Source organism: Telmatherina bonti (assembly GCF_933228915.1).
Source record: "Telmatherina bonti genome assembly, chromosome: 17".
In the NCBI taxonomy this organism is placed as follows: Eukaryota; Metazoa; Chordata; class Actinopteri; order Atheriniformes; family Telmatherinidae; genus Telmatherina; species Telmatherina bonti.
In genome coordinates this window covers 3829840-3845998 of record NC_136615.1, presented here as the reverse complement: position 1 = coordinate 3845998, position 16159 = coordinate 3829840, and the positions used below count along the sequence as shown (strand labels likewise).

Sequence of the window (16159 nt, the reverse complement as noted above, 5' to 3'; positions counted from 1 at the left end):
TAGACCAGACCAGATCCACATCACATTCTGGTCTTCCACCACCGCCAGGAAGTAGACCAGATCCACATCACATTCTGGTCTTCCACCACCAGGAAGTAGACCAGACCAGATCCACATCACATTCTGGTCTTCCACCACCGCCAGGAAGCAGACTAGATCCACATCACATTCTGGTCTTCCACCACCAGGAAGTAGACCAGACCAGATCCACATCACATTCTGGTCTTCCACCACCGCCAGGAAGCAGACTAGATCCACATCACATTCTGGTCTTCCACCACCAGAAAGTAGACCAGACCAGATCCACATCACATTCTGGTCTTCCACCACCGCCAGGAAGTAGACCAGATCCACATCACATTCTGGTCTTCCACCACCAGAAAGTAGATCAGACCAGATCCACATCACATTCTGGTCTTCCACCGCCAGAAAGTAGATCAGACCAGATCCACATCACATTCTGGTCTTCCACCACCAGAAAGTAGATCAGACCAGATCCACATCACATTCTGGTCTTCCACCACCAGAAAGTAGATCAGACCAGATCCACATCACATTCTGGTCTTCCACCGCCAGAAAGTAGACCAGACCAGATCCACATCACATTCTGGTCTTCCACCACCAGAAAGTAGATCAGACCAGATCCACATCACATTCTGGTCTTCCACCACCGCCAGGAAGTAGACCAGATCCACATCACATTCTGGTCTTCCACCACCAGGAAGTAGACCAGACCAGATCCACATCACATTCTGGTCTTCCACCACCAGGAAGTAGACCAGACCAGATCCACATCACATTCTGGTCTTCCACCACCGCCAGGAAGTAGACCAGATCCACATCACATTCTGGTTTTCCACCACCAGGAAGTAGACCAGACCAGATCCACATCACATTCTGGTCTTCCACCACCGCCAGGAAGTAGACCAGATCCACATCACATTCTGGTTTTCCACCACCAGGAAGTAGACCAGACCAGATCCACATCACATTCTGGTCTTCCACCACCGCCAGGAAGTAGACCAGATCCACATCACATTCTGGTCTTCCACCACCAGAAAGTAGATCAGACCAGATCCACATCACATTCTGGTCTTCCACCGCCAGAAAGTAGATCAGACCAGATCCACATCACATTCTGGTTTTCCACCACCAGAAAGTAGATCAGACCAGATCCACATCACATTCTGGTCTTCCACCACCGCCAGGAAGTAGACCAGATCCACATCACATTCTGGTCTTCCACCACCAGAAAGTAGACCAGACCAGATCCACATCACATTCTGGTCTTCCACCACCGCCAGGAAGTAGACCAGATCCACATCACATTCTGGTCTTCCACCGCCAGAAAGTAGATCAGACCAGATCCACATCACATTCTGGTCTTCCACCACCAGAAAGTAGATCAGACCAGATCCACATCACATTCTGGTTTTCCACCACCAGGAAGTAGACCAGACCAGATCCACATCACATTCTGGTCTTCCACCACCGCCAGGAAGTAGACCAGATCCACATCACATTCTGGTCTTCCACCACCAGAAAGTAGATCAGACCAGATCCACATCACATTCTGGTCTTCCACCACCGCCAGGAAGTAGACCAGATCCACATCACATTCTGGTCTTCCACCACCAGAAAGTAGATCAGACCAGATCCACATCACATTCTGGTCTTCCATCACTGCCAGGAAGTAGACCAGATCCACATCACGATCTGGTCTTCCACCACCGCCAGGAAGTAGACCAGACCAGATCCAAATCAGGATCCAGTCTACCACCTCCACCAAGAAATAGAACAGACCAGATCCACATCACATTCTGGTCTTCCACCACCGCCAGGACGTAGACCAGATCCACATCACATTCTGGTCTTCCACCACCAGAAAGTAGACCAGACCAGATCCACATCACATTCTGGTCTTCCACCACCGCCAGGACGTAGACCAGATCCACATCACATTCTGGTCTTCCACCACCAGAAAGTAGACCAGACCAGATCCACATCACATTCTGGTCTTCCACCACCGCCAGGACGTAGACCAGATCCACATCACATTCTGGTCTTCCACCACCAGAAAGTAGACCAGACCAGATCCACATCACATTCTGGTCTTCCACCACCGCCAGGAAGTAAACCAGATCCACATCACGATCCAGTCTTCCACCACTGCCAGGAAGCAGACTGGGTCAGATCTGATCCACATCAGAATCCAGTCTACCACTACCAGGCAGTAGACCAGACCAGGTCTGATCCAGCAGTAAAAAAAAAATCACAAAGTATGAAATTATAATATGAAATAATTTGTATAATATGAAATTAAATTAAAAAAGAGAAAAGTGATTCAGTTTCATGAATTTTAAAACATCATCATCATCTGACTGAAAGCTCAGAGGATAAATCTAAATATTTCCTTTTCTAGAGGAAACAACATCTGGACTCCGTTCCAGCTCTGGGGGGTCTGCCAAGCAGTGGAGGGGCTATAAACAGACGTAAACTGGAACTAAACTGGAAAAAAGTTAATTCAAATATCTGGAATTTACTGGTCACCTCCTCAGACTAACTCAGATCCAGATCAGGTCTCCGACCTCAGACTACCTCAGATCCAGATCAGGTCTCTTACCTCAGACTACCTCAGATCCAGATCAGGTCTCCGACCTCAGACTAACTCAGATCCAGATCATGTCTCCCACCTCAGATCCAGATCAGGTCTCTTACCTCAGACTACCTCAGATCCAGATCAGGTCTCCTACCTCAGACTACCTCAGATCCAGATCAGGTCTCCGACCTCAGACTAACTCAGATCCAGATCAGGTCTCTTACCTCAGACTACCTCAGATCCAGATCAGGTCTCCTACCTCAGACTACCTCAGATCCAGATCAGGTCTCCGACCTCAGACTAACTCAGATCCAGATCAGGTCTCCTACCTCAGACTACCTCAGATCCAGATCAGGTCTCCTACCTCAGACTACCTCAGATCCAGATCAGGTCTCCTACCTCAGACTACCTCAGATCCAGATCAGGTCTCCTACCTCAGACTACCTCAGATCCAGATCAGGTCTCCTACCTCAGACTACCTCAGATCCAGATCAGGTCTCCTACCTCAGACTACCTCAGATCCAGATCAGGTCTCCTACCTCAGACTACCTCAGATCCAGATCAGGTCTCCTACCTCAGACTACCTCAGATCCAGATCAGGTCTCCGACCTCAGACTAACTCAGATCCAGATCAGGTCTCCGACCTCAGACTACCTCAGATCCAGATCAGGTCTCCTACCTCAGACTACCTCAGATCCAGATCAGGTCTCCTACCTCAGACTACCTCAAATCCAGATCAGGTCTCTTACCTCAGACTAACTCAGTTTCAGATCAGGTCTCTTACCTCAGACTACCTCAGATCCAGATCAGGTCTCTTACCTCAGACTACCTCAGATCCAGATCAGGTCTCCTACCTCAGACTAACTCAGATCCAGATAAGGTCTCCTACCTAAGACTAACTCAGATCCAGATCAGGTCTCCAACCTCAGACTAGCTCAGGTCCAGATCAGGTCTCCCACCTCAGATCCAGATCAGGTCTCCTACCTCAGACTAACTCAGATCCAGATCAGGTCTCCGACCTCAGACTAACTCAGATCCAGATCAGGTCTCCTACCTCAGACTACCTCAAATCCAGATCAGGTCTCTTACCTCAGACTAACTCAGATCCAGATCAGGTCTCCAACCTCAGACTACCTCAGGTCCAGATCAGGTCTCCCACCTCAGATCCAGATCAGGTCTCCTACCTCAGACTAACTCAGGTCCAGATCAGGTCTCTTACCTCAGACTAACTCAGATCCAGATCAGGTCTCCTACCTCAGACTACCTCAGGTCCAGATCAGGTCTCCCACCTCAGATCCAGATCAGGTCTCCTACCTCAGACTAACTCAGGTCCAGATCAGGTCTCTTACCTCAGACTAACTCAGATCCAGATCAGGTCTCCTACCTCATATCCAGATCAGGTCTCTTACCTCAGACTAACTCAGATCCAGATCAGGTCTCCTACCTCATATCCAGATCAGGTCTCCTACCTCAGACTAACTCAGATCCAGATCAGGTCTCCCACCTCAGATCCAGATCAGGTCTCTTACCTCAGACTACCTCAGATCCAGATCAGGTCTCCTACCTCAGATCCAGATCAGGTCTCCTACCTCAGACTACCTCAGATCGAGATCACGTCTCCCACCTCAGATCCAGATCAGGTCTCCTACCTCAGACTAACTCAGGTCCAGATCAGGTCTCCTACCTCAGACTAACTCAGGTCCAGATCAGGTCTCTTACCTCAGACTAACTCAGATCCAGATCAGGTCTCCTACCTCATATCCAGATCAGGTCTCTTACCTCAGACTAACTCAGATCCAGATCAGGTCTCCTACCTCATATCCAGATCAGGTCTCCTACCTCAGACTAACTCAGATCCAGATCAGGTCTCCCACCTCAGATCCAGATCAGGTCTCTTACCTCAGACTAACTCAGATCGAGATCAGGTCTCCTACCTCATATCCAGATCAGGTCTCCTACCTCAGACTACCTCAGATCGAGATCACGTCTCCCACCTCAGATCCAGATCAGGTCTCCTACCTCAGACTAACTCAGGTCCAGATCAGGTCTCCTAACTCAGATCCAGATCAGGTCTCCTACCTCAGACTACCTCAGATCCAGATCACGTCTCCCACCTCAGATCCAGATCAGGTCTCCTACCTCAGACTAACTCAGGTCCAGATCAGGTCTCCTAACTCAGATCCAGATCAGGTCTCCTACCTCAGACTACCTCAGATCCAGATCAGGTCTCCGACCTCAGACTACCTCAGGTCCAGATCAGGTCTCCCACCTCAGATCCAGATCAGGTCTCCTACCTCAGACTAACTCAGGTCCAGATCACGTCTCCCACCTCAGATCCAGATCAGGTCTCCTACCTCAGACTAACTCAGGTCCAGATCAGGTCTCCTAACTCAGATCCAGATCAGGTCTCCAACCTCAGACTACCTCAGATCCAGATCACATCTCCCACCTCAGATCCAGATCAGGTCTCCTACCTCAGACTAACTCAGGTCCAGATCAGGTCTCCTAACTCAGATCCAGATCAGGTCTCCTACCTCAGACTACCTCAGATCCAGATCAGGTCTCCTACCTCAGACTACCTCAGATCCAGATCAGGTCTCCGACCTCAGACTACCTCAGATCCAGATCAGGTCTCCTACCTCAGACTAAGTCAGATCCAGATCAGGTCTCCTACCTCAGACTACCTCAGATCCAGATCAGGTCTCCGACCTCAGACTACCTCAGATCCAGATCAGGTCTCCTACCTCAGACTAACTCAGATCCAGATCAGGTCTCCAACCTCAGACTACCTCAGATCCAGATCATGTCTCCTACCTCAGATTAACCCAGATCCAGATCAGGTCTCCTACCTCAGATCCAAATCAGGACTCCTACCTAAGACTAACTCAGATCCAGATCAGGTCTCCTAACTCAGATCCAGATCAGGTTTCCTACCTCAGACTACCTCAGATCCAGATCACGTCTCCCACCTCAGATCCAGATCAGGTCTCCTACCTCAGACTAACTCAGGTCCAGATCAGGTCTCCTAACTCAGATCCAGATCAGGTCTCCTACCTCAGACTACCTCAGATCCAGATCAGGTCTCCGACCTCAGACTACCTCAGGTCCAGATCAGGTCTCCCACCTCAGATCCAGATCAGGTCTCCTACCTCAGACTAACTCAGGTCCAGATCACGTCTCCCACCTCAGATCCAGATCAGGTCTCCTACCTCAGACTAACTCAGGTCCAGATCAGGTCTCCTAACTCAGATCCAGATCAGGTCTCCAACCTCAGACTACCTCAGATCCAGATCACATCTCCCACCTCAGATCCAGATCAGGTCTCCTACCTCAGACTAACTCAGGTCCAGATCAGGTCTCCTAACTCAGATCCAGATCAGGTCTCCTACCTCAGACTACCTCAGATCCAGATCAGGTCTCCTACCTCAGACTACCTCAGATCCAGATCAGGTCTCCGACCTCAGACTACCTCAGATCCAGATCAGGTCTCCTACCTCAGACAAAGTCAGATCCAGATCAGGTCTCCTACCTCAGACTACCTCAGATCCAGATCAGGTCTCCGACCTCAGACTACCTCAGATCCAGATCAGGTCTCCTACCTCAGACTAACTCAGATCCAGATCAGGTCTCCAACCTCAGACTACCTCAGATCCAGATCATGTCTCCTACCTCAGATTAACCCAGATCCAGATCAGGTCTCCTACCTCAGATCCAAATCAGGACTCCTACCTAAGACTAACTCAGATCCAGATCAGGTCTCCTACCTCAGATCCAGAGCAGGTTTCCTACCTCAGACTACCTCAGATCCAGATCAGGTCTCCTACCTCAGATCCAGATCAGGTCTCCGACCTCAGACTAACTCAGATCCAGATCTGGTCTCCTACCTCAGACTAACTCAGATCCAGATCAGGTCTCTTACCTCAGACTACCTCAGATCCAGATCAGGTCTCCTACCTCATACCCAGATCAGGTCTCCTACCTCAGACTAACTCATATCCAGATCAGGTCTCCTACCTCAGACTACCTCAGATCCAGATCAGGTCTCCTATCTCAGACTAACTCAGATCCAGATCAGGTCTCTTACCTCAGACTACCTCAGATCCAGATCAGGTCTCCTACCTCAGACTAACTCATATCCAGATCAGGTCTCCTACCTCAGACTACCTCAGATCCAGATCAGGTCTCCTATCTCAGACTAACTCAGATCCAGATCAGGTCTCCTACCTCAGACTACCTCAGATGCAGATCAGGTCTCCTACCTCAGATACAGATCAGGTCTCCTACCTCAGAATAACTCAGATACAGATCCGGTCTCCTACCTCAGAATAACTCCGATCCAGATCAGGTCTCCTACCTCAGACTACCTCAGATCCAGATCAGGTCTCCTACCTCAGAATAACTCAGATACAGATCAGGTCTCCTAACTCAGATCCAGATCAGGTATCTTACCTCAGACTAACTCAGATCCAGATCAGGTCTCCTACCTCAGAATAACTCAGATCCAGATCAGGTCTCCTACCTCAGAATAACTCAGATCCAGATCAGGTCTCCTACCTCAGACTAACTCAGATCCAGATCAGGTCTCCTACCTCAGAATAACTCAGATCCAGATCAGGTCTCCTACCTCAGAATAACTCAGATCCAGATCAGGTCTCCTAACTCAGATCCAGATCAGGTCTCCTACCTCAGACTACCTCAGATCCAGATCAGGTCTCCGACCTCAGACTAACTCAGATCCAGATCAGGTCTCCTACATCATATCCAGATCAGGTCTCCAACCTCAGACTACCTCAGATCCAGATCAGGTCTCCTACCTCAGACTAACTCAGGTCCAGATCAGGTCTCTTACCTCAGACTACCTCAGATCCAGATCAGGTCTCCTACCTCAGACTACCTCAGATCCAGATCAGGTCTCCTACCTCAGACTAACTCAGATCCAGATCAGGTCTCCTACCTCAGACTAACTCAGATCCAGATAAGGTCTCCTACCTCAGAATAACTCAGATCCAGATCAGGTCTCCTACCTCAGAATAACTCAGATCCAGATCAGGTCTCCTACCTCAGACTACCTCAGATCCAGATCAGGTCTCCTACCTCAGACTAACTCAGATCCAGATAAGGTCTCCTACCTCAGACTAACTCAGATCCAGATCAGGTCTCCTACCTCAGACTAACTCAGATCCAGATCAGGTCTCCTACCTCAGAATAACTCAGATACAGATCAGGTCTCCTACCTCAGAATAACTCAGATACAGATCAGGTCTCCTACCTCAGAATAACTCAGATACAGATCAGGTCTCCTACCTCAGAATAACTCAGATACAGATCAGGTCTCCTACCTCAGACTAACTCAGATCCAGATCAGGTCTCCTACCTCAGACTACCTCAGATCCAGATCAGGTCTCCTACCTCAGACTAACTCAGATCCAGATCAGGTCTCCTACCTCAGAATAACTCAGATCCAGATCAGGTCTCCTACCTCAGACTAACTCAGATCCAGATCAGGTCTCCTACCTCAGAATAACTCAGATACAGATCAGGTCTCCTACCTCATATCCAGATCAGGTCTCCTACCTCAGACTAACTCAGATCCAGATCAGGTCTCCTACCTCAGAATAACTCAGATCCAGATCAGGTCTCCTACCTCAGACTAACTCAGATCCAGATCAGGTCTCCTACCTCAGACTAACTCAGATCCAGATCAGGTCTCCTACCTCAGAATAACTCAGATCCAGATAAGGTCTCCTACCTCAGAATAACTCAGATCCAGATCAGGTCTCCTACCTCAGACTACCTCAGATCCAGATCCGGTCTCCTACCTCAGACTAACTCAGATCCAGATAAGGTCTCCTACCTCAGACTAACTCAGATCCAGATCAGGTCTCCTACCTCAGACTAACTCAGATCCAGATCAGGTCTCCTACCTCAGAATAACTCAGATACAGATCAGGTCTCCTACCTCAGAATAACTCAGATACAGATCAGGTCTCCTACCTCAGAATAACTCAGATACAGATCAGGTCTCCTACCTCAGACTACCTCAGATCCAGATCAGGTCTCCTACCTCAGACTAACTCAGATCCAGATCAGGTCTCCAACCTCAGACTACCTCAGATCCAGATCATGTCTCCTACCTCAGATTAACCCAGATCCAGATCAGGTCTCCTACCTCAGATCCAAATCAGGACTCCTACCTAAGACTAACTCAGATCCAGATCAGGTCTCCTACCTCAGATCCAGAGCAGGTTTCCTACCTCAGACTACCTCAGATCCAGATCAGGTCTCCTACCTCAGATCCAGATCAGGTCTCCGACCTCAGACTAACTCAGATCCAGATCTGGTCTCCTACCTCAGACTAACTCAGATCCAGATCAGGTCTCTTACCTCAGACTACCTCAGATCCAGATCAGGTCTCCTACCTCATACCCAGATCAGGTCTCCTACCTCAGACTAACTCATATCCAGATCAGGTCTCCTACCTCAGACTACCTCAGATCCAGATCAGGTCTCCTATCTCAGACTAACTCAGATCCAGATCAGGTCTCTTACCTCAGACTACCTCAGATCCAGATCAGGTCTCCTACCTCAGACTAACTCATATCCAGATCAGGTCTCCTACCTCAGACTACCTCAGATCCAGATCAGGTCTCCTATCTCAGACTAACTCAGATCCAGATCAGGTCTCCTACCTCAGACTACCTCAGATGCAGATCAGGTCTCCTACCTCAGATACAGATCAGGTCTCCTACCTCAGAATAACTCAGATACAGATCCGGTCTCCTACCTCAGAATAACTCCGATCCAGATCAGGTCTCCTACCTCAGACTACCTCAGATCCAGATCAGGTCTCCTACCTCAGAATAACTCAGATCCAGATCAGGTCTCCTAACTCAGATCCAGATCAGGTATCTTACCTCAGACTAACTCAGATCCAGATCAGGTCTCCTACCTCAGAATAACTCAGATCCAGATCAGGTCTCCTACCTCAGAATAACTCAGATCCAGATCAGGTCTCCTACCTCAGACTAACTCAGATCCAGATCAGGTCTCCTACCTCAGAATAACTCAGATCCAGATCAGGTCTCCTACCTCAGAATAACTCAGATCCAGATCAGGTCTCCTAACTCAGATCCAGATCAGGTCTCCTACCTCAGACTACCTCAGATCCAGATCAGGTCTCCGACCTCAGACTAACTCAGATCCAGATCAGGTCTCCTACATCATATCCAGATCAGGTCTCCAACCTCAGACTACCTCAGATCCAGATCAGGTCTCCTACCTCAGACTAACTCAGGTCCAGATCAGGTCTCTTACCTCAGACTACCTCAGATCCAGATCAGGTCTCCTACCTCAGACTACCTCAGATCCAGATCAGGTCTCCTACCTCAGACTAACTCAGATCCAGATCAGGTCTCCTACCTCAGACTAACTCAGATCCAGATAAGGTCTCCTACCTCAGAATAACTCAGATCCAGATCAGGTCTCCTACCTCAGAATAACTCAGATCCAGATCAGGTCTCCTACCTCAGACTACCTCAGATCCAGATCCGGTCTCCTACCTCAGACTAACTCAGATCCAGATAAGGTCTCCTACCTCAGACTAACTCAGATCCAGATCAGGTCTCCTACCTCAGACTAACTCAGATCCAGATCAGGTCTCCTACCTCAGAATAACTCAGATACAGATCAGGTCTCCTACCTCAGAATAACTCAGATACAGATCAGGTCTCCTACCTCAGAATAACTCAGATACAGATCAGGTCTCCTACCTCAGAATAACTCAGATACAGATCAGGTCTCCTACCTCAGACTAACTCAGATCCAGATCAGGTCTCCTACCTCAGACTACCTCAGATCCAGATCAGGTCTCCTACCTCAGACTAACTCAGATCCAGATCAGGTCTCCTACCTCAGAATAACTCAGATCCAGATCAGGTCTCCTACCTCAGACTAACTCAGATCCAGATCAGGTCTCCTACCTCAGAATAACTCAGATACAGATCAGGTCTCCTACCTCATATCCAGATCAGGTCTCCTACCTCAGACTAACTCAGATCCAGATCAGGTCTCCTACCTCAGAATAACTCAGATCCAGATCAGGTCTCCTACCTCAGACTAACTCAGATCCAGATCAGGTCTCCTACCTCAGACTAACTCAGATCCAGATAAGGTCTCCTACCTCAGAATAACTCAGATCCAGATCAGGTCTCCTACCTCAGAATAACTCAGATCCAGATCAGGTCTCCTACCTCAGACTACCTCAGATCCAGATCCGGTCTCCTACCTCAGACTAACTCAGATCCAGATAAGGTCTCCTACCTCAGACTAACTCAGATCCAGATCAGGTCTCCTACCTCAGACTAACTCAGATCCAGATCAGGTCTCCTACCTCAGAATAACTCAGATACAGATCAGGTCTCCTACCTCAGAATAACTCAGATACAGATCAGGTCTCCTACCTCAGAATAACTCAGATACAGATCAGGTCTCCTACCTCAGAATAACTCAGATACAGATCAGGTCTCCTACCTCAGACTAACTCAGATACAGATCAGGTCTCCTACCTCAGACTACCTCAGATCCAGATCAGGTCTCCTACCTCAGACTAACTCAGATCCAGATCAGGTCTCCTACCTCAGAATAACTCAGATCCAGATCAGGTCTCCTACCTCAGACTAACTCAGATCCAGATCAGGTCTCCTACCTCAGAATAACTCAGATCCAGATCAGGTCTCCTACCTCAGACTAACTCAGATCCAGATCAGGTCTCCTACCTCAGAATAACTCAGATCCAGATCAGGTCTCCTACCTCAGACTAACTCAGATCCAGATCAGGTCTCCTACCTCAGAATAACTCAGATACAGATCAGGTCTCCTACCTCATATCCAGATCAGGTCTCCTACCTCAGACTAACTCAGATCCAGATCAGGTCTCCTACCTCAGAATAACTCAGATCCAGATCAGGTCTCCTACCTCAGACTAACTCAGATCCAGATCAGGTCTCCTACCTCAGACTAACTCAGATCCAGATAAGGTCTCCTACCTCAGAATAACTCAGATCCAGATAAGGTCTCCTACCTCAGAATAACTCAGATCCAGATCAGGTCTCCTACCTCAGACTACCTCAGATCCAGATCCGGTCTCCTACCTCAGACTAACTCAGATCCAGATAAGGTCTCCTACCTCAGACTAACTCAGATCCAGATCAGGTCTCCTACCTCAGACTAACTCAGATCCAGATCAGGTCTCCTACCTCAGAATAACTCAGATACAGATCAGGTCTCCTACCTCAGAATAACTCAGATACAGATCAGGTCTCCTACCTCAGAATAACTCAGATACAGATCAGGTCTCCTACCTCAGACTACCTCAGATCCAGATCAGGTCTCCTACCTCAGACTAACTCAGATCCAGATCAGGTCTCCAACCTCAGACTACCTCAGATCCAGATCATGTCTCCTACCTCAGATTAACCCAGATCCAGATCAGGTCTCCTACCTCAGATCCAAATCAGGACTCCTACCTAAGACTAACTCAGATCCAGATCAGGTCTCCTACCTCAGATCCAGAGCAGGTTTCCTACCTCAGACTACCTCAGATCCAGATCAGGTCTCCTACCTCAGATCCAGATCAGGTCTCCGACCTCAGACTAACTCAGATCCAGATCTGGTCTCCTACCTCAGACTAACTCAGATCCAGATCAGGTCTCTTACCTCAGACTACCTCAGATCCAGATCAGGTCTCCTACCTCATACCCAGATCAGGTCTCCTACCTCAGACTAACTCATATCCAGATCAGGTCTCCTACCTCAGACTACCTCAGATCCAGATCAGGTCTCCTATCTCAGACTAACTCAGATCCAGATCAGGTCTCTTACCTCAGACTACCTCAGATCCAGATCAGGTCTCCTACCTCAGACTAACTCATATCCAGATCAGGTCTCCTACCTCAGACTACCTCAGATCCAGATCAGGTCTCCTATCTCAGACTAACTCAGATCCAGATCAGGTCTCCTACCTCAGACTACCTCAGATGCAGATCAGGTCTCCTACCTCAGATACAGATCAGGTCTCCTACCTCAGAATAACTCAGATACAGATCCGGTCTCCTACCTCAGAATAACTCCGATCCAGATCAGGTCTCCTACCTCAGACTACCTCAGATCCAGATCAGGTCTCCTACCTCAGAATAACTCAGATCCAGATCAGGTCTCCTAACTCAGATCCAGATCAGGTATCTTACCTCAGACTAACTCAGATCCAGATCAGGTCTCCTACCTCAGAATAACTCAGATCCAGATCAGGTCTCCTACCTCAGAATAACTCAGATCCAGATCAGGTCTCCTACCTCAGACTAACTCAGATCCAGATCAGGTCTCCTACCTCAGAATAACTCAGATCCAGATCAGGTCTCCTACCTCAGAATAACTCAGATCCAGATCAGGTCTCCTAACTCAGATCCAGATCAGGTCTCCTACCTCAGACTACCTCAGATCCAGATCAGGTCTCCGACCTCAGACTAACTCAGATCCAGATCAGGTCTCCTACATCATATCCAGATCAGGTCTCCAACCTCAGACTACCTCAGATCCAGATCAGGTCTCCTACCTCAGACTAACTCAGGTCCAGATCAGGTCTCTTACCTCAGACTACCTCAGATCCAGATCAGGTCTCCTACCTCAGACTACCTCAGATCCAGATCAGGTCTCCTACCTCAGACTAACTCAGATCCAGATCAGGTCTCCTACCTCAGACTAACTCAGATCCAGATAAGGTCTCCTACCTCAGAATAACTCAGATCCAGATCAGGTCTCCTACCTCAGAATAACTCAGATCCAGATCAGGTCTCCTACCTCAGACTACCTCAGATCCAGATCCGGTCTCCTACCTCAGACTAACTCAGATCCAGATAAGGTCTCCTACCTCAGACTAACTCAGATCCAGATCAGGTCTCCTACCTCAGACTAACTCAGATCCAGATCAGGTCTCCTACCTCAGAATAACTCAGATACAGATCAGGTCTCCTACCTCAGAATAACTCAGATACAGATCAGGTCTCCTACCTCAGAATAACTCAGATACAGATCAGGTCTCCTACCTCAGAATAACTCAGATACAGATCAGGTCTCCTACCTCAGACTAACTCAGATCCAGATCAGGTCTCCTACCTCAGACTACCTCAGATCCAGATCAGGTCTCCTACCTCAGACTAACTCAGATCCAGATCAGGTCTCCTACCTCAGAATAACTCAGATCCAGATCAGGTCTCCTACCTCAGACTAACTCAGATCCAGATCAGGTCTCCTACCTCAGAATAACTCAGATACAGATCAGGTCTCCTACCTCATATCCAGATCAGGTCTCCTACCTCAGACTAACTCAGATCCAGATCAGGTCTCCTACCTCAGAATAACTCAGATCCAGATCAGGTCTCCTACCTCAGACTAACTCAGATCCAGATCAGGTCTCCTACCTCAGACTAACTCAGATCCAGATAAGGTCTCCTACCTCAGAATAACTCAGATCCAGATCAGGTCTCCTACCTCAGAATAACTCAGATCCAGATCAGGTCTCCTACCTCAGACTACCTCAGATCCAGATCCGGTCTCCTACCTCAGACTAACTCAGATCCAGATAAGGTCTCCTACCTCAGACTAACTCAGATCCAGATCAGGTCTCCTACCTCAGACTAACTCAGATCCAGATCAGGTCTCCTACCTCAGAATAACTCAGATACAGATCAGGTCTCCTACCTCAGAATAACTCAGATACAGATCAGGTCTCCTACCTCAGAATAACTCAGATACAGATCAGGTCTCCTACCTCAGAATAACTCAGATACAGATCAGGTCTCCTACCTCAGACTAACTCAGATACAGATCAGGTCTCCTACCTCAGACTACCTCAGATCCAGATCAGGTCTCCTACCTCAGACTAACTCAGATCCAGATCAGGTCTCCTACCTCAGAATAACTCAGATCCAGATCAGGTCTCCTACCTCAGACTAACTCAGATCCAGATCAGGTCTCCTACCTCAGAATAACTCAGATCCAGATCAGGTCTCCTACCTCAGACTAACTCAGATCCAGATCAGGTCTCCTACCTCAGAATAACTCAGATACAGATCAGGTCTCCTACCTCAGAATAACTCAGATACAGATCAGGTCTCCTACCTTCCTTTAACAGGAAAAACTCCAGCAGACTCGGATTTCCCAGCAGATGTTCTCCTGCACCTCTCAGCACAGCCTGCAAGTTCAAATCCACTTTCACCCGTTATTATCCAGGCGAGGGGAAGGAGGAGGAGGAGGACGAGGAGGAGGAGGAGGAGCAGGGGGAGGAGGAAGAGGGGGAGGAGCTGGAGGAGGAGAGACAGGGAGGGAAGAAGTGAAAGCTTAGGAGGAAGAGGAGTAGGAGGAAGGCTAAATCAGAGGAATTTCCCATGATGTAACTCAACATCAGTAAAAGGAGAAATGTGCTGTTTGGTCCAGACCAGGACTGTGGTCCAGAGTCAGTGGGACGTCCCGCCAGGATCTGGGACGGTTGGACCAAAGTCTGAGGGGCGTACCGCCAGGATCTGGCACCGTTGGACCAAAGTCTGAGGGGCGTACCGCCAGGATGTGGAAACGTTGGACCAGAGTCTGAGGGGCGTACCGCCAGGATCTGGCACCGTTGGACCAAAGTCTGAGGGGCGTACCGCCAGGATCAGGCACTGTTGGACCAAAGTCTGAGGGGCGTACCGCCAGGATGTGGAAACGTTGGACCAGAGTCTGAGGGGCGTACCGCCAGGATCTGGCACTGTTGGACCAAAGTCTGAGGGGCGTACCGCCAGGATCTGGCACCGCTGGACCAAAGTCTGAGGGGCGTACCGCCAGGATGTGGAAACGTTGGACCAGAGTCTGAGGGGCGTACCGCCAGGATCTGGCACCGTTGGACCAAAGTCTGAGGGGCGTACCGCGAGGATCTGGCACTGTTGGACCAAAGTCTGAGGGGCGTACCGCCAGGATGTGGAAACGTTGGACCAGAGTCTGAGGGGCGTACCGCCAGGATCTGGCACCGTTGGACCAGAGTCTGAGGGGCGTACCGCCAGGATCTGGCACCGTTGGACCAAAGTCTGAGGGGCGTACCGCCAGGATCTGGGACGATTGGACCAAAGTCTGAGGGGCGTACCGCCAGGATCTGGGACAAATGGACTAGAGACCGGGGGCAGCCCGCCAGGATCTGGGAAGGTTGGACCAGAGTCTGAGGGGCGTACCACCAGGATCTGGGACAAATGGACTAGAGACCGGGGGCAGCCCGCCAGGATATGGCACCGTTGGACCAGAGTCTGAGGAGCAGCCCACCAGGATCTGGGACGGTTGAATTAGAGTCTGGAGGACCTCCCGCCAGAATCTGGGACTGTTGGACCAGAGTCCAGGGGACATACCACCAGGATCTGGGACAAATGGACCAGAGTCTGGGGGATGTACCGCCAGGATCTGGCACCGTTGGACCAGAGTCTGAGGGGCGTACCGCCAGGATCTGGGACAAATGGACCAGAGTCTGGGGGACGTACCGCCAGG

General features: G+C 49.4%; 1 protein-coding gene across 2 annotated transcripts in view; it reads right to left on the bottom strand.

Moving 5' to 3' along the window:
- vcanb (versican b) overlaps positions 1-15190 on the bottom strand; it is a 145812-nt gene extending 130622 nt beyond the window's left edge. For both annotated transcript variants that reach the window (XM_079256561.1, XM_079256562.1), the window contains exons 1-2: positions 15091-15190; positions 14774-14955 (exon numbers count right to left, since the gene is read on the bottom strand). The gene's annotated coding sequence lies outside the window, so the exon portion shown is untranslated. The remainder of the gene's footprint in view (positions 1-14773; positions 14956-15090) is intronic.
- Between the last annotated feature and the right edge of the window lie 969 nt (positions 15191-16159).